This window comes from Triticum dicoccoides, chromosome 3A, assembly GCF_002162155.2.
Source record: "Triticum dicoccoides isolate Atlit2015 ecotype Zavitan chromosome 3A, WEW_v2.0, whole genome shotgun sequence".
Taxonomy (NCBI): domain Eukaryota; kingdom Viridiplantae; phylum Streptophyta; class Magnoliopsida; order Poales; family Poaceae; genus Triticum; species Triticum dicoccoides.
The window spans coordinates 183894337-183911147 of NC_041384.1; positions in this window are offsets into that span (position 1 = coordinate 183894337).

Consider the following 16811-nt stretch of genomic DNA (forward strand, 5'->3'; position numbering starts at 1 on the left):
CCTTCAAGCGTGCTCGGGGCAATCGACAAATAGACCGCCTGGCGCGATCTGAGCTCGTGTAGCAAATACGGCGGCCACCCCAATCCCAGCCCAGCGGCGAAACTCGTGCCGCGCGTACATAATTACGCATTAAAAATACCATGGGCACAGGTGGGGAGGGGGGCACAACTACGGCACGCCCCAAGACGCGGCCTAAACCGTACTAGGGGCTTCCCGTTTGGTTATTCTTCTTTTTCTTTCAGGACCTTAATCTATGGAAACACTGTCCGGCAGCACTATTGCCGAACACACGATGCAGCAACCTAGGAGGCAGACAACTACGTCATACCACGGAATTCCCAGGTTGATTACAGTAACGAGTGAAATATTCAATTTAACATCATTCCTCAGCTTGCCCTTGGAAGGGACATAGTCCTACTCTTTGCTTATTGCACTATCTTTATCACTTTGCTTTAACGCAATTTTTTAATAAATAATGCATGACATCACGACTATTGTTGCATTCTTATTATATATATATATCTATGTGTTCATTAATGACGCCTTGCAACCGTACACTATGGTACGGCCAATACACCAGGGGCTTACGTACCCCATAATGCGGTGTGAAAAGTCTGAACACTTTCACAAGTGCGGCACCCCGAACTTATAGCATTATATGCATCAGCTCCGGATCATGTCTTTGGTCAAATGTTGGGTTTGCCCGGCTCCTATGTTTTGGTACCTTATGTTCCGCTCTATCGGCTAAGGTAGCGCTAGGAGAAGTACTGCGATTGTGCCCCACTTCTGCTGGGTTCAGCACCTCAGTAGAGAAAGCTAAAACTGACTGTCATGATAAAGCGAGAGACTGGTCGCTGTTCGGCGAGGTTTTTCGAGTCCCAAAAGACTTATGCCGCTTAGGGCGAGGGGCCTGCCCTGTCCGGCTTACAGGCGTGTATCGCGCCCCGAATTCGGCCTTCCGAATACCAGGGGCTTCGCCAAAATTTAAAATTATAGAATTCTATGGCTAAGTGAGAGTGATAATGCATTATTAGTCCGGTCGCCTTGTTCGTTGTGCTGAGCACCTCCCTCGAAGGACCCAAATATGGGAACAAGAGTGCTCAGATTTATCCCGAACACCCCAACACTCGTGGCATGGGGGCAGAAGCCGAGGACTAGCCATCTCTCAGATTGGTTAAATAGCCAAACAGAAGGTAATATTTAAATTCAAACAAGCATTGCATAGCGCATATGAAACAAGTTTTCATAAATACAGGATAAATTGAGCAAGTTTACTCAAATATTACATCTTTTGAACACTCGTCCGCGATGAGACGGGCACCCGGCAGAACACCCTCGTAGTACATCTCGGGGTGGCGGTGCTCCTTGCCCTCCGGCGGCCCCTCCTTGATCAGCTTCACGGCGTCTAGCTTGACCCACTGCAATTTCACACGGGCGAAAGCTCGGCGTGCACCTTCAATGCAGACAGATCGCTTGACGACCTCCAGCCGCGGGCACGCATCCACAAGCCGCCTCACCAGGCCGAAGAAGCTGTTCGAAAGGGCATCGCCAGGCCACAGCCGGACTATAAAGCTCTTCATGGCCTGATCGGCCGCCTTATGTAGCTCGACCATCTGCTTCAGCTGGTCGCTCATTGGCACTGGATGTTCGGCCTTAGCATATTGAGACCAGAACAGCTTCTCCGTCGAGCTTCCGTCCTCGGCCTGGTAAAATTGTGCGGCATCGGACACACTGCGGGGCAAATCTGCGAATGCTCCTGAAGAGCTCCGGATCCGGGTAAGTAATCGGTAATTTACTTTTACATGCTTGCTTTGCATATAGAAAGCCTTACCCACCACTATCTTCTTCATTGCGTCGATCTCTTGGAGGGCCTTTTGGGCTTCGGCCTTGGCACTTTTTACACTATCGAGGGCCGCGGCAACCTCAGACTCCCGCGTCTTGGAGTCAAGCTCCAACGCCTCGTGCTTCGCCACAAGAGCCTGGAGCTCTTGCTGCACCTCGCCCACCCAAGCCTCGTGCTTTTCTCGCTCGGTGCGCTCCTTGGCTGCTGTATCTTCGGCCTTGGTTAGCGCTTGCTTCAGGGTCGCCACCTCGGTCATGGCCCTTGGGAAACATTCGATGATCCTGTCATTTTGCAATCGCGTCCTCTTTTATATATATACATAAGACAGGGTATTACTTACCCTTGTTCTCCTCGAGCTGCCTCTTGGCAAGGCCGAGCTCTTTCCTGGACCCCTCGAGGTCCTGCTTCAGTACGGCTACCTCCGTAGTCAGTGCGGCCGACGCCAGCAGCGAAGCCTGCATATGCATATTGACACACTTATATTAGACTCCTGCGATATTATTTGATCCTTTGTTCCGCTTTTCTTTGTGAACACCGAACAAAGCATCAGGGGCTACTGTCTATGCGGTAATATTTCTACTACATTTTAAAACACTTACCTCGAAGCCTGTTAGAAGGCTGGCACAGGCTTCAGTCAATCCGCTCTTGGCGGACTGAACCTTCTAGATCACCGCACTCATAATAGTGCGGTGCTCCTCGTTGATGGAAGCATTGCGAAGCGCTTCCAGCATATTGTTCGGCGCCTCTGGATGGACAGAGGTCACTTGCACAAGCGTCTTGCCCCTCTTAGGAGGAGGCAGCCTGTCCGAGCCTGGAACCGCTGGAGGGTCCGGCGCGGTGTTCGGCTGAGGGCCGAACTCGGAGCTCTCAGGGGCCCCGTCCCCTCGGCTCCTGGAGTCCGGAAGGTCGCCTTAAGGCGCCTCCGGGACTGTCTCCGCTCGATCCGGTGCCTCTTGAGACAACACCTCGGCGTCGTCGGCAGGATGAGGGGAGGTGGCGGTCGCGACTGGATCGCTATCCATGTCCGACAAGCCCAAGGAGCCGTCCGATGATACATCGATACTGGCTCGTGGCGGCCTGCATAATTGCGTTCGGCGTTAGGGAAAGCAGTGCGACAAAGGAATCCTATGAGTTCCTCTGGTATCTGAATACTTACGATCTCCCCAGGGGATAGACCCTGGGCAACCACTCGTCTTCGCCTTCGTCGGTGGCGGTGGAACTGTCCGGAAGGAGAGTCCTACCCTTCTTGGACCCTCCGGCCTCCCCAGTTGGGGCGGCCTTCCTTTTCTTGTCTCCCCCAGTCAGTGGGGGAGCATCTTCTCCTTCTTCTTCCTCGTCTTCGGGGGAAGAGTGCGCTGCAGAGTCATTGGACGGTGAGTTCGACGACGCCTAGCGTCGGGAACTCTTTCGGGTTCCCTTGGCCTTCTTGGTCTTCTCCGGCACCGTATAAGGGGCCGGCGTCAACATCTTCGCCAGAAGAGCATCTACGGGGCCTTCGGGCAAAGGAGCCGGACAATCGATCTGTCCGACCATCTTCTGCCAGTCCTGTCAAAGGTACGGGAGTTTAGATCCCGCATAGAGTCAATCTATATAAAAAAATAAGTGTCCTGTGAAAGGAAAAGCAGCTTACCGCACTGGCTTGGCGCTTCGCGCTGAATCCGTGATCCTCAGTAATAGGGGGGGACCTCGGCACTTTTGAACAGCACCCTCCAGGCGTCTTCATGAGTCGTGTCGAAGAGCTTGTTCAGAGTTCGGTGCTGCGCTAGATTGAACTGCCACAAGTTGAACTCCCGTTGTTGGCACGGCGGTATCCGAGGGATGAGCATAACTTGGACTATGTTGACAAGCTTGAGCTTCTTGTTCACCATGTTTTGAATACATGTTTGGAGTCCGGTCAGCTTGTTCGAACTACCCCAGGGCAGGCCCTTCTCTTTCCAGGAGGTGAGCCGCGTGGGGATGCCTGATCGGAACTCGGGGGCCGCTGCCCATGCAGGGTCGCGCGGCTCGGTGATATAGAACCACCCCGATTGCCACCCCTTTATGGTTTCCACAAAGGAGCCCTTGAGCCATGTTATGTTGGGCATCTTGCCCACCATGGCGCCTCCGCACTCCGCCTGGCGGCCGCCCACCACCTTCGGCTTGACATTGAAGGTCTTCAGCCATAAGCCGAAGTGGGGCTTGATGCGGAAGAAGGCCTCGCACACGACGATAAACGCCGAGATGTTGAGGATGAAGTTCGGGGCCAGATCATGGAAATCCAGGCCGTAATAAAACATGAGCCCCCGGACATAGGGGTGGAGAGGGAATCCTAGTCCACGGAGGAAATGGGTAAGGAATACTACCCTCTCATGGGGCCTGGGGGTGGGGATGAGCTGCCCCTCATCTGGGAACCGGTGCGCGATGTTGTCGGGTAGGTATCCGGCTCTCCTCAGTTTCTTGATGTCTCCCTCCGTGACGGAGGAGACCATCCACTTGCCTCCCGCTCCAGACATGATTGGAGAAGGTCGAGGCGGGAAGTGCGGATTTGGGCGCTAGAGCTCGAGTGTGCGAAAATGGATGGGTAAGGGAGGAAGAAGGCGTGGATAGAAAGGTGAATCTTTATCCCTTTATATGGGCAGATGAAACTAAGCGTCCCCACTTGCCTGGTAAAACTCGCTTATCCCCCAAGCGCCGCAATTGATGGCGCGGTTGGGTTACCCACGCCCGTATTGATGAGCATCCCGTAATAAGGGGACACGATCTCTGCTTTGACAAGACGTGTCGAAAAACTGCCTCGCGTTATGCGCGGGGCTGGTTAAAAGAAACGGTTCGAATAATCACCGGGCCATGACGTAACGTCATGTTGCCAAGACAAGCCAGCAAATCAGATCTGCGAAAATATTATTCTCTCTATGGTGTAATGTGGAACTTATTTTGCAGGGTCGGACACTATCCTCGTATTCAAATTCTTCTATGTATTCGGAGAAGGAACCCACCTTGCAATGCCGAAGACAATACTGCGCACCGGACTCATCGTCATTGAAGCCTGGTTCAGGGGCTACTGAGGGAGTCCTGGATTAGGGGGTCTCCGGACAGCCGGACTATCTCCATTGGCCGGACTGTTAGACTATGAAGATACAAGATTGAAGACTTCATCGCGTGTCCGGATGGGACTCTACTTGGCGTGGAAGGCAAGCTAGGCAATACGGATATGGATATCTCCTCCTTTGTAACTGACCTTGTGTAACCCTAACCCTCTCCGGTGTCTATATAAACCAAAGGGTTTTAGCCCGTAGGACAACAATCACAACATACAATCACAACATACAATCATACCATAGGCTAGCTTCTAGGATTTAGCCTCTCTGATCTTGTGGTAGATCTACTCTTGTACTACCCATATCATCAATATTAATCAAGCAGGACGTAGGGTTTTACCTCCATCAAGAGGGCCGAACCTGGGTAAAACATCATGTCCCCTGCCTCCTGTTACAATCCGGCCTAGACGCATAGTTCGGGACCCCCTACCCGAGATCCGCCGGTTTTGACACCGACACTCACCGATAGGGATCTTGGTCTCACCGAGATGGGATTGCAAACTCTCTGTTTCCCTTCGTAATGTTTTGGTCCAACCGAGATGAGCGATTGGTCCCATCGAGTTTGCAATGCAAACTCTCTGTTTCCCTTTCGTAACGTTTCGGTCTCACCGAAATGAGCGATTCGGTCCCACCGAGTTTGCATGACCAACTCTCTGTTAGCCTATTACAGAAATCGGTCCTACCGAGTTTATGTGATTGATCTCACCAAGATTACGTTATGCCCTAACCCTAATGAAATCAGTCTCACCGCGTTGACATGTCGGTCCAACGGAAAAGCCTAACGTTCACATTTTGAACTAAATCGGTCCCACCGAGTTTTATGATTCAGTCCCACCGAGTTTTATGATTCAGTCCCACCGAGTTTTGTAAATTGCATGTAATGGTTAGATTTTGTGCGGAGGCTACTTATACCCCTTGTGACGCCCCCGATTCAATCATACACTAATCATACACACAAATGTGTACGATCAAGATCAGGGACTCACGGGAAGATATCACAACTCAACTTTACAAATAAAATAAGTCATACAAGCATCATATTACAAGCCAGGGGCCTCGAAGGCTCGAATACAAGAGCTCGATCATAGACGAGTCAGCGGAAGCAACAATATCTGAGTACAGACATAAGTTAAACAAGTTCGCCTTAAGAAGGATAGCACAAACTGGGATACAAATCGAAAGAGGCGTAGGCCTCCTGCCTGGGATCCTCCTAAACTACTCCTGGTCGTCGTCAACGGGCTGCACGTAGTAGTAGGCACCTCCCGAGTGGTAGTAGTCTTCGTCGACGGTGGCGTCTGGCTCCTGGGCTCCAACGTCTGGTCGCAGCAATCAAGTATAGAAAGGGGGGAAAGAGGGAGCAAAGCAACCGTGAGTACTCATCCTAAGTACTCGCAAGCAAGGAGCTACACTACATATGTATGCATTGGTATCAAAAGGAATAAGGGTATCATATGTGGACTGAACTGCACAATGCCGGAATAAGAGGGGGATAGCTAGTCCTACCGAAGACTACGCTTCTGGTAACCTCCATCTTGCAGCATGTAGAAGAGAGCAGAAGGTAAGTCCACCAAGTAGCATCGCATCCTAACCGATGATCCTCCCCTCGTCGCCCTGTGAGAGAGCGATCACCGGTTGTATCTGGCACTTGGAAGGGTGTGTTTTATTGAGTATCCGGTTCTAGTTGTCATACGGTCAAGGTACAACTCCAAGTCGTCCTGTTACCATAGATCACGGCTATTCGAATAGATTAACTTCCCTGCAGGGGTGCACCACATAACCCAACACGCTCGATCCCATTTGGCCAGACACACCTTTCCGGGTCATGCCCGGCCTCGGAAGACCAACACGTCACAGCCCTACCTAGGCACAATAGAGAGGTCAGCAGGCCAGTCTAAATCCTATGGCGCAGGGGTCTGGGTCCATCGCCCTTTGCACACCTGCACGTTGCGAACGCGGCCGGAAGCAGACCTAGCCTAGCAGGCGTTCCAGTCCAATCCGGCGCGCGCCGCTCAGTCGCTGACGTCACAAAGGCTTCGGCTGATACCATGACGTCGAGTGCCCATAACTGTCCCCGCGTAGATGGTTAGTGCGTATAAGCCAGTGGCCAGACTCAGATCAAATACCAAGATCTCGTTAAACGTGTTAAGTATCCGCGAACGCCGACCAGGTCCATGCCCACCTCTCTCCTAGGTGGTCTCAACCAGCCCTGTCGCTCCGCCACAAAGTTGCAGTCGGGGGCCGTCGGGAACCCAGGCCCACCTCTACCGGGATGGAGCCACCTGCCCCTTCAGCCCCCAACTCCGAACAGTAACACAGGTAATGTAACAGTGTAAAGTATATAGTATATGTTGGGGAACGTAGTAATTTCAAAATTTTCCCACGCACACGCAAGATCATGGTGATGCATAGCAATGAGAGGGGAGAGTGTTATCTACGTACCCTCGTAGACCGAAAGCGGAAGCGTTAGCACAACGCGGTTGATGTAGGCGTACGTCTTCACAATCCGACCGATCCAAGTACCGAACGCACGGCACCTCCGAGTTCAGCACACATTCAACTCGATGACGTCCCACGAACTCCAATCCAGTAGAGCTTCATGGGAGAGTTCGGTCAACACGATGTCGTGGTGACGATGATGATGTTCTACCGTCGCAGGGCTTTGCCTAAGCACCGCTACCATATGATTGAGGTGGATTATGGTGGAAGGGGGCACCGCCCACGGCTAAGATATCAAGAGATCAATTGTTGTGTCTTTGGGGTGCCCCCTGCCCCCGTATATAAAGGAGTGGAGGAGGGGGAGGGCCGGCCCTCTCTATGGCGCACCCTAGGGGAGTCCTACTCCCACCGGGAGTAGGATTCCCCCTTTCCTAGTAGAACTAGGAGCCCTTCCAAGTAGTAGGAGTAGGAGGGAAGGAAAGGGAAGGGAAAAGGAGAAGGAAGGAAGGGGGCACCCCCCTACCTAGTCCAATCCAGACCAGCCCATGGGGAGGGGTGCGGCCACCCTTTGAGGCCTTTCTCTCCTTTCCCCTATGGCCCATTAAGGCCCAATACGAATTCCCGTAACTCCCCGGTACTCCCGGAAATACCCGAATCACTCGGAACCTTTCTGATGTCCGAATATAGTCGTCCAATATATCGATCTTTACGTCTTGACCATTTCGAGACTCCTCGTCATGTCCCTGATCTCATCCAGGATTCCGAACTCCTTCGGTACATCAAAACACATAAACTCATAATATAATCATCATCAATCTATAAGCGTGCGGACCCTATGGGTTCGACAACTATGTAGACATGACCGAGACACGTCTCCAGTCAATAACCAATAGCGGAACCTGGATGCTCATATTGGCTCCTACATATTCTACGAAGATCTTTATCGGTCAAATCGCATAACAACATACGTTGTTCCCTTTGTCATCGGTATGTTACTTGCCCGAGATTCGATCGTCGGTATCTCAATACCTAGTTCAATCTCGTTACCGGCAAGTCTCTTTACTCATTCTGTAATACATCATCCCGCAATTAACTCATTAGTTGCAATGCTTGCAAGGCTTATAGTGATGTGCATTAGCGAGTGGGCCCAGAGATACCTCTCCGACAATCGGAGTGACAAATCCTAATCTCAAAATATGCCAACCCAACAAGTACCTTCGGAGACACCTGTAGAGCACCTTTATAATCACCCAGTTATGTTGTGACGTTTGGTAGCACATAAAGTGTTCCTTTGGTAAACGGGAGTTGCATAATCTCATAGTCATAGGAACATGTATAAGTCATGAAGAAAGCAATAGCAATAAACTAAACGATCAAGTGCTATGCTAACGGAATGGGTCAAGTCAATCACATCATTCTCCTAATGATGTGATCCCGTTAATCAAATGACAACTCTTTGTCTATGGCTAGGAAACATAACCATCTTTGATCAATGAGCTAGTCAAGTAGAGGCATAATAGTGACACTCTGTTTGTCCACGTATTCACACATGTATCATGTTTCCGGTTAATACAATTCTAGCATGAATAATAAACATTTATCATGATATAAGGAAATAAATAATAACTTTATAATTGCCTCTAGGGCATATTTCCTTCAGTATATGCCCGTGATCACCTTCCAAAGTGATCACGGCCCAGTAGTATAGCATGGCAGACGGACAAGAGTGTAGGGCCACTGATGGAACACTAGCATCCTATACTAAGCAGTATGATAACAGGTAATGGTAACAACAGTAGTAGCAAGGACAGGCTATGCAGCAGTATAGGATTAACTGAAAGCAGTAACATGCTACACTACTCTAATGCAAGTAGTATAGAGGAGAGTAGGCGATATCTGGTGATCAAGGGGGGGGGGCTTGCCTGGTTGCTCTGGCAAGAGAGAGGGGTCGTCAACACCGTAGTCGTACTGGGTAGCAGCGGCGTCGGTCTCGGTGTCTAGTGAGAGAAGAGGGGGGGGGGAGAAACAATAAATATAGTGCAAACAAATGCGTGACGATGCATGACATGACAAAGCGTGATGCTAGGTGTGCCCTTTTTAAATGATCAAGTGCTATGCTAACGGAATGGGTCAAGTCAATCACATCATTCTCCTAATGATGTGATCCCGTTAATCAAATGACAACTCTTTGTCTATGGCTAGGAAACATAACCATCTTTGATCAACGAGCTAGTCAAGTAGAGGCATACTAGTGACACTCTGTTTGTCTATGTGTTCACACATGTATCATGTTTCCGGTTAATACAATTCTAGCGTGAATAATAAACATTTATCATGATATAAGGAAATAAATAATAACTTTATAATTGCCTCTAGGGCATATTTCCTTCAGTCTCCCACTTACACTAGAGTCAATAATCTAGTTCACATCGCCATGTGATTTAACACCAATAGTTCACATCACCATGTGATTAACACCCATAGTTCACATCGTCATGTGACCAACACCCAAACGGTTTACTAGAGTCAATAATCTAGTTCACATCGCTATGTGATTAACAACCAAAGAGTACTAAGGTGTGATCATGTTTTTCTTGTGAGAGAAGTTTAGTCAACGGGTCTGCCACATTCAGATCCATAAGTATTTTGCAAATTTCTATGTCAACAATGCTCTACACGGAGCTATTCTAGCTAATTGCTCCCACTTTCAATATGTATCCAAATTGAGATTTAGAGTCATCTGGACCAGTGTCAAAATTTGCATCGACGTAACCCTTTACGACGAACCTTTTTGTCACCTCCATAATCGAGAAACATATCCTTATTCCACTAAGGATAATTTGACCGCTGTCCAGTGATCTACTCCTAGATCACAATTGTACTCCCTTGCCAAAAACAGTGTAGGGTATACAATAGATCTGGTACACAGCATGGCATATTTTATAGAACCTATGGCCAAGGCATGGGGAATGACTTTCATTCTCTCTCTACCTTCTATTGGTCGGGTTTTGAGTCTTACTCAACTTCACACCTCGTAACACAGGCAAGCACTCTTTCTTTGACTATTCCATTTTGAACTACTTCAAAATCTTGTCAAGGTATGTACTCATTGAAAAACTTATCAAGCGTCTTGATCTATCTCTATAGATCTTGATGCTCAATATGTAAGCAGCTTCACCGAGGTCTTTCTTTGAAAAACTCCTTTCAAACATTCCTTTATGCTTTGCAGAATAATTCTACATTATCTTTGATCAACAATATGTCATTCACATATACTTATCAGAAATGCTGTAGTGCTCCCACTCACTTTCTTGTAAATACAGGCTTCACCGCAAGTCTGTATAAAACTATATGCTTTGATCAACTTATCAAAGCATATATTCCAACTCCGAGATGCTTGCACCAGTCCATAGATGGATCGCTGGAGCTGGCATATTTTGTTAGTACCTTTAGGATTGACAAAACCTTCTGGTTGCATCATATACAACTCTTCTTTAATAAATCCATTAGGAATGTAGTTTTGTTTATCCATTTGCCAAATTTCATAAAACATGGCAATTGCTAACCTGATTCGGACAGACTTTAAGCATATATACGAGTGAGAAACTCTCATCGTAGTCAACACCTTGAACTTGTCGAAAACCTTTTGCGACAATTCTAGCTTTGTAGATAGTAACACTACTATCAGCGTTCGTCTTCCTCTTGAAGACCCATTTAATCTCAATGGCTCGCCGATCATTGGGCAAGTCAATCAAAGTCCATACTTTGTTCTTATACATGGATCTCATCTCGGATTTCATGGCCTCAAGCCATTTCGCGGAATCTGGGCTCATCATCACTTCCTCATAGTTCGTAGGTTCGTCATGGTCAAGTAACATGACCTCCAGAACAGGATTACCGTATTACTCTGGTGCGGATCTCACTCTGGTTTACCTATGAGGTTTGGTAGTAACTTGATCTGAAGTTACATGATCATCATCATTAGCTTCCTCACTAATTGATGTAGTAGTCACAGGAACAGATTTCTGTGATGAACTACTTTCCAATAAGGGAGCAGGTACAGTTAGCTCATCAAGTTCTACTTTCCTCCCACTCACTTCTTTCAAGAGAAACTCCTTCTCTAGAAAGGATCCATTCTCAGCAATGAATATCTTGCCTTCGGATCTGTGATAGAAGGTGTACCCAACATTTTCTTTTGGGTATCTTATGAAGACGCACTTCTCCGATTTGGGTTTGAGCTTATCAGGTTGAAACTTTTTCACATAAGCATTGCAACCTTAAACTTTAAGAAACGACAACTTAGGTTTCTTGCCAAACTATAGTTCATACGGTGTCGTCTCAAGGGATTTAGATGGTGCCCTTTTTAACGTGAATGTAGTTGTCTCTAATGCATAACCCCAAAACGATAGTGGTAGATCGGTAAGAGACATCATAGATCGCACTATATCTAATAAAGTACGGTTATGACATTCGGCCACACCATTACACTATGGTGTTCCAGGTGGCGTGAGTAGTGAAACTATTTCACATTGTTTTAACTGAAGGCCAAACTCATTAACTTAAATATTTTACTTCTGCGATCATATCGTAGAAACTTTTATTTTCTTATTACGATGATTCTCCACTTTACTCTGAAATACTTTGAACTTTTCAAATGTTTCAGACTTGTGTTTTATCAAGTAGATATACCCATATCTGCTCAAATCATCTGTGAAGGTCAGAAAATAATGATATCCGTCGCGAGCCTCAACACTCATCGGACCGCATACATCAGTATGTATTATTTCCAATAAGTCAATTGCTCGCTCCATTGTTCCGGAGAACGGAGTCTTAGTCATCTTGCCCATGAGGCATGGTTCGCAAGCATCAACTGATTCATAATCAAGTGATTCCAAAAGCCCATCAGCATGGATTTTATTCATGCGCTTTACACCAATATGACCTAAACGGCAGTGCCACAAATAAGTTGCACTATCATTATTAACTTTGCATATTTTGGCTTCAATATTATGAAAATGTGTATCACCATGATCGAGATCCAACAAACCATTTTCATTGGGTGTATGACCATAGAAGATTTTATTCATGTAAACAGAACAACAATTATTCTCTAACTTACATGAATAGCTGTATTGCAATAAACATGATCCAATCATATTTATGCTCAATGCAAACACCAAATAACATTTATTTAGGTTCAACACTAATCCCGAAAGTATAGGGAGTGTGTGATGATGATCATATCAATCTTGGAACCACTTCCAACACACATCGTCACTTCACCCTTAACTAGTCTCTGTTTATTTTGCAACTCCCATTTCGAGTTACTACTCTTAGCAACTGAACTAGTATCAAATACTGAGGGGTTGCTATAAACACTAGTAAAGTACACATCAATAACATGTATATCAAATATACCTATGTTCATTTTGCCATCCTTCTTAAACGCCAATTACTTGGGGTAGTTCCGCTTCCAGTGACCAGTCCCTTTGTAGTAGAAGCACTCGGTTTCAGGCTTAGGTCCAGACTTGGGTTTTTCACTTGAGCAGCAACTTGCTTGCCGTTCTTCTTGAAGTTCCCCTTTCTTCCCTTTGTCCCTTTACTTGAAACTAGTGGTTTTGTTTACCATCAAAACTTGATGCTTTTCTTGTTTTCTACCTTCATCGATTTCAGCATCACGAAGAGCTTGGGAATCGTTTCCGTTATCCCTTGCATATTATAGTTCATCACGGAGTTCTACTAATTTGGTGATGGTGACTAGAGAATTTTGTCAATCACTATTTTATCTGGAAGATTGACTCCCACTTGATTCAAGCGATTGTAGTACCCAGACAATCTGAGCACACGCTCACTGCTTGAGTTGTTCTCCTCCATCTTTTAGCTATAGAACTTGTTGGAGACTTCATATCTCTTAACTCGGGTATTTGCTTGAAACATTAACTTCAACTCCTGGAACATCTCATATGTTCCATGACGTTCAAAACGTCTCTGAAGTCCCGATTCTAAGCTGTTAAGCATGGTGCACTAAACTATCAAGTAGTCATCATATTGAGCTAGCCAAACGTTCAGAACGTCTGCATCTGCTCCTGCAATAGGTCTGTCACCTAGCGGTGCATCAAGGACATAATTCTTCTGTGCAGCAATGAGGATAATCCTCAGATCACGGATCCAATCCGCATCATTGCTACTAACATTTTTCAACTTAGTTTTCTCTAGGAACATATAAAAATTAAACAGGGAGCAACATCGCGAGCTATTGATCTACAACATAGATATGCTAATACTACCAGGACTAAGTTCATGATAAATTAAAGTTTAATTAATCATATTACTTAAGAACTCCCACTTAGATAGACATCCCTCTAATCATCTAAGTGATCACGTGATCCAAATCAACTAAACCATAATCGATCATCACTCGAAATGGAGTAGCTTTCAATGGTGAACATCATTATGTTGATCATATCTACTATATGATTCACGCTCGACCTTTCAGTCTCAGTGTTCCGAGGCCATATATGCATATGATAGGCTTGTCAAGTTTAACCTGAGTATTATGCGTGTGCAAAACTGGCTTGCACCCGTTGTAGATGGACATAGAGCTTATCACACCCGATCATCACGTGGTGTCTGGGCACGACGAACTTTGGCAACGGTGCATACTCAGGGAGAACACTTTTATCTTGAAATTTAGTGAGAGATCATCTTATAATGCTACCGCCAAACTAAGCAAAATAAGACGTATAAAAGATAAACATCACATGCAATCAAAATATGTGACATGATATGGCCATCATCATCTTGTGCCTTTGATCTCCATCTCCAAAGCATCGTCATGATTTCCATCATCACCGGCATGACACCATGATCTCCATCATCTTGATCTATATCAATGTGTCGTCACATGGTCGTCTCGCCAACTGTTGCTCTTGCAACTATTGCTATCGGATAGCGATAAAGTAAAGCAATTATTTGGCGCTTGCATCTTATGCAATAAAGAGACAACCATAAGGCTTCTGCCAGTTGCCGATAACTTCAACAAAACATGATCATCTTATACAACAACTTATATCTCATCACGTCTTGACCATATCACATCACAACATGCCCTACAAAAACAAGTTAGACGTCCTCTACTTTGTTGTTACAAGTTTTACGTGGCTGCTACGGGCTTAGCAAGAACCGTTCTTACCTACGCATCAAAACGACAACGATAGTTTGTCAAGTTCGTGTTGTTTTAACCTTTGCAAGGACCGGGCATAGCCACACTCAGTTCAACTAAAGTTGGAGAAACTGACACCCGCTAGTCACCTGTGTGCATAGCACGGCGGTAAAACCAGTCTCGCATAAGCGTACGCATAATGTCGGTCCGGGCCGCTTCATCCAACAATACCGCTGAACCAAAGTATGACATGCTGGTAAGCAATATGACTTATATCGCCCACAACTCACTTGTGTTCTACTCGTGCATATAACATCAACGCATAAAACCAGGCTCGGATGCCACTGTTGGGGAACGTAGTAATTTCAAAAATTTCCTACGCACACGCAAGATAATGGTGATGCATAGCAACGAGAGGGGAGAGTGTTGTCTACGTACCCTCGTAGATCGAAAGCGGAAGTGTTAGCACAACGCGGTTGATGTAGTCGTAGGTCTTCACGATCCGACCGATCCAATTACTGAACGCATGGCACCTCCGAGTTCAGCACACGTTCACTCGATGACGTCCCGCGAACTCCAATCCAGTAGAGCTTCATGGGAGAGTTCCGTCAACACGATGGCGTGGTGACGATGATGATGTTCTACCGTCGCAGGGCTTCGCCTAAGCACCGCTACGATATGATTGAGGTGGATTATGGTGGAAGGGGGCACCGCACACGGCTAAGAGATCAAGAGATCAATTGTTGTGTCTTTGGGGTGCCCCTGCCCCCGTATATAAAGGAGTGGAGGAGGGGGAGGGCTGGCCCTCTCTATGGCGCGGCCTAGGGGAGTCCTACTCCCACCGGGAGTAGGATTCCCCCTTTCCTAGTAGAACTAGGAGCCCTTCCAAGTAGTAGGAGTAGGAGGGAAGGAAAGGGAAAGGAAAAGGAGAAGGAAGGAATGGGGCGCCTCCTCCCTAGTCCAATTCAGACCAGCCCATGGGGAGGGGTGCGGCCACCCTTTGAGGCCTTTCTCTCCTTTCCCGTATGGCCCATTAAGGCCCAATACAAATTCCCGTAACTCCCCGGTACTCCCGAAAATACCCGAATCACTCGGAACCTTTCCGATGTCCGAATATAGTCGTCCAATATATCGATCTTTACGTCTCGACCATTTCGAGACTCCTCGTCATGTCCCCGATCTCATCCGGGCTTCCGAACTCCTTCGGTACATCAAAACACATAAACTCATAATATAACCGTCATCGAACTTTAAGCGTGCGGACCCTATGTGTTCGAGAACTATGTAGACATGACCGAGACACGTCTCCAGTCAATAACCAATAGCGGAACCTGGATGCTCACATTGGCTCCTACATATTTTATGAAGATCTTTATCGGTCAAACCGCATAACAACATACGTTGTTCCCTTTGTCATCGGTATGTTACTTGCCCAAGATTCGATCGTCGGTATCTAAATACCTAGTTCAATCTCGTTACCGGCAAGTCTCTTTACTCGTTCCGTAATACATCATCTCACAATTAACTCATTAGTTGCAATGCTTGCAAGGATTATAGTGATGTGCAGTACCGAGTGGGCCCAGAGATACCTCTCTGACAATCGGAGTGACAAATCATAATCTCGAAATACGCCAACCCAACAAGTACCTTCGGAGATACCTATAGAGCACCTTTATAATCACCCAGTTATGTTGTGACATTTGGTAGCACACAAAGTGTTCCTCCGGTAAACGGGAACATGTATAAGTCATGAAGAAAGCAATAGCAATAAACTAAACGATCAAGTGCTATGCTAATGGAATGGGTTAAGTCAATCACATCATTCTCCTAATGATGTGATCCCGTTAATCAAATGACAACCCTTTGTGTATGGCTAGGAAACATAACCATCTTTGATCAATGAGCTAGTCAAGTAGAGGTATACTAGTGACACTCTGTTTGTCTATGTATTCACACATGTATCATGTTTCCGGTTAATACAATTCTAGCAGAATAATAAACATTTATCATGATATAAGGAAATAAATAATAACTTTATAATTGCCTCTAGGGCATATTTCCTTCAGTATATGCCCGTGATCACCTCTCGAAGTGATCACGGCCCAGTAGTATAGCATGGCAGACGGACAAGAGTGTAGGGCCACTGATGGAACACTAGCATCCTATACTAAGCAGTATGATAGCAGGTAATGGTAACAACAGTAGTAGCAAGGACAGGCTATGCAGCAGTATAGGATTAACTGAAAGCAGTAACATGCTACACTACTCTAATGCAAGTAGTATAGAGGAGAGT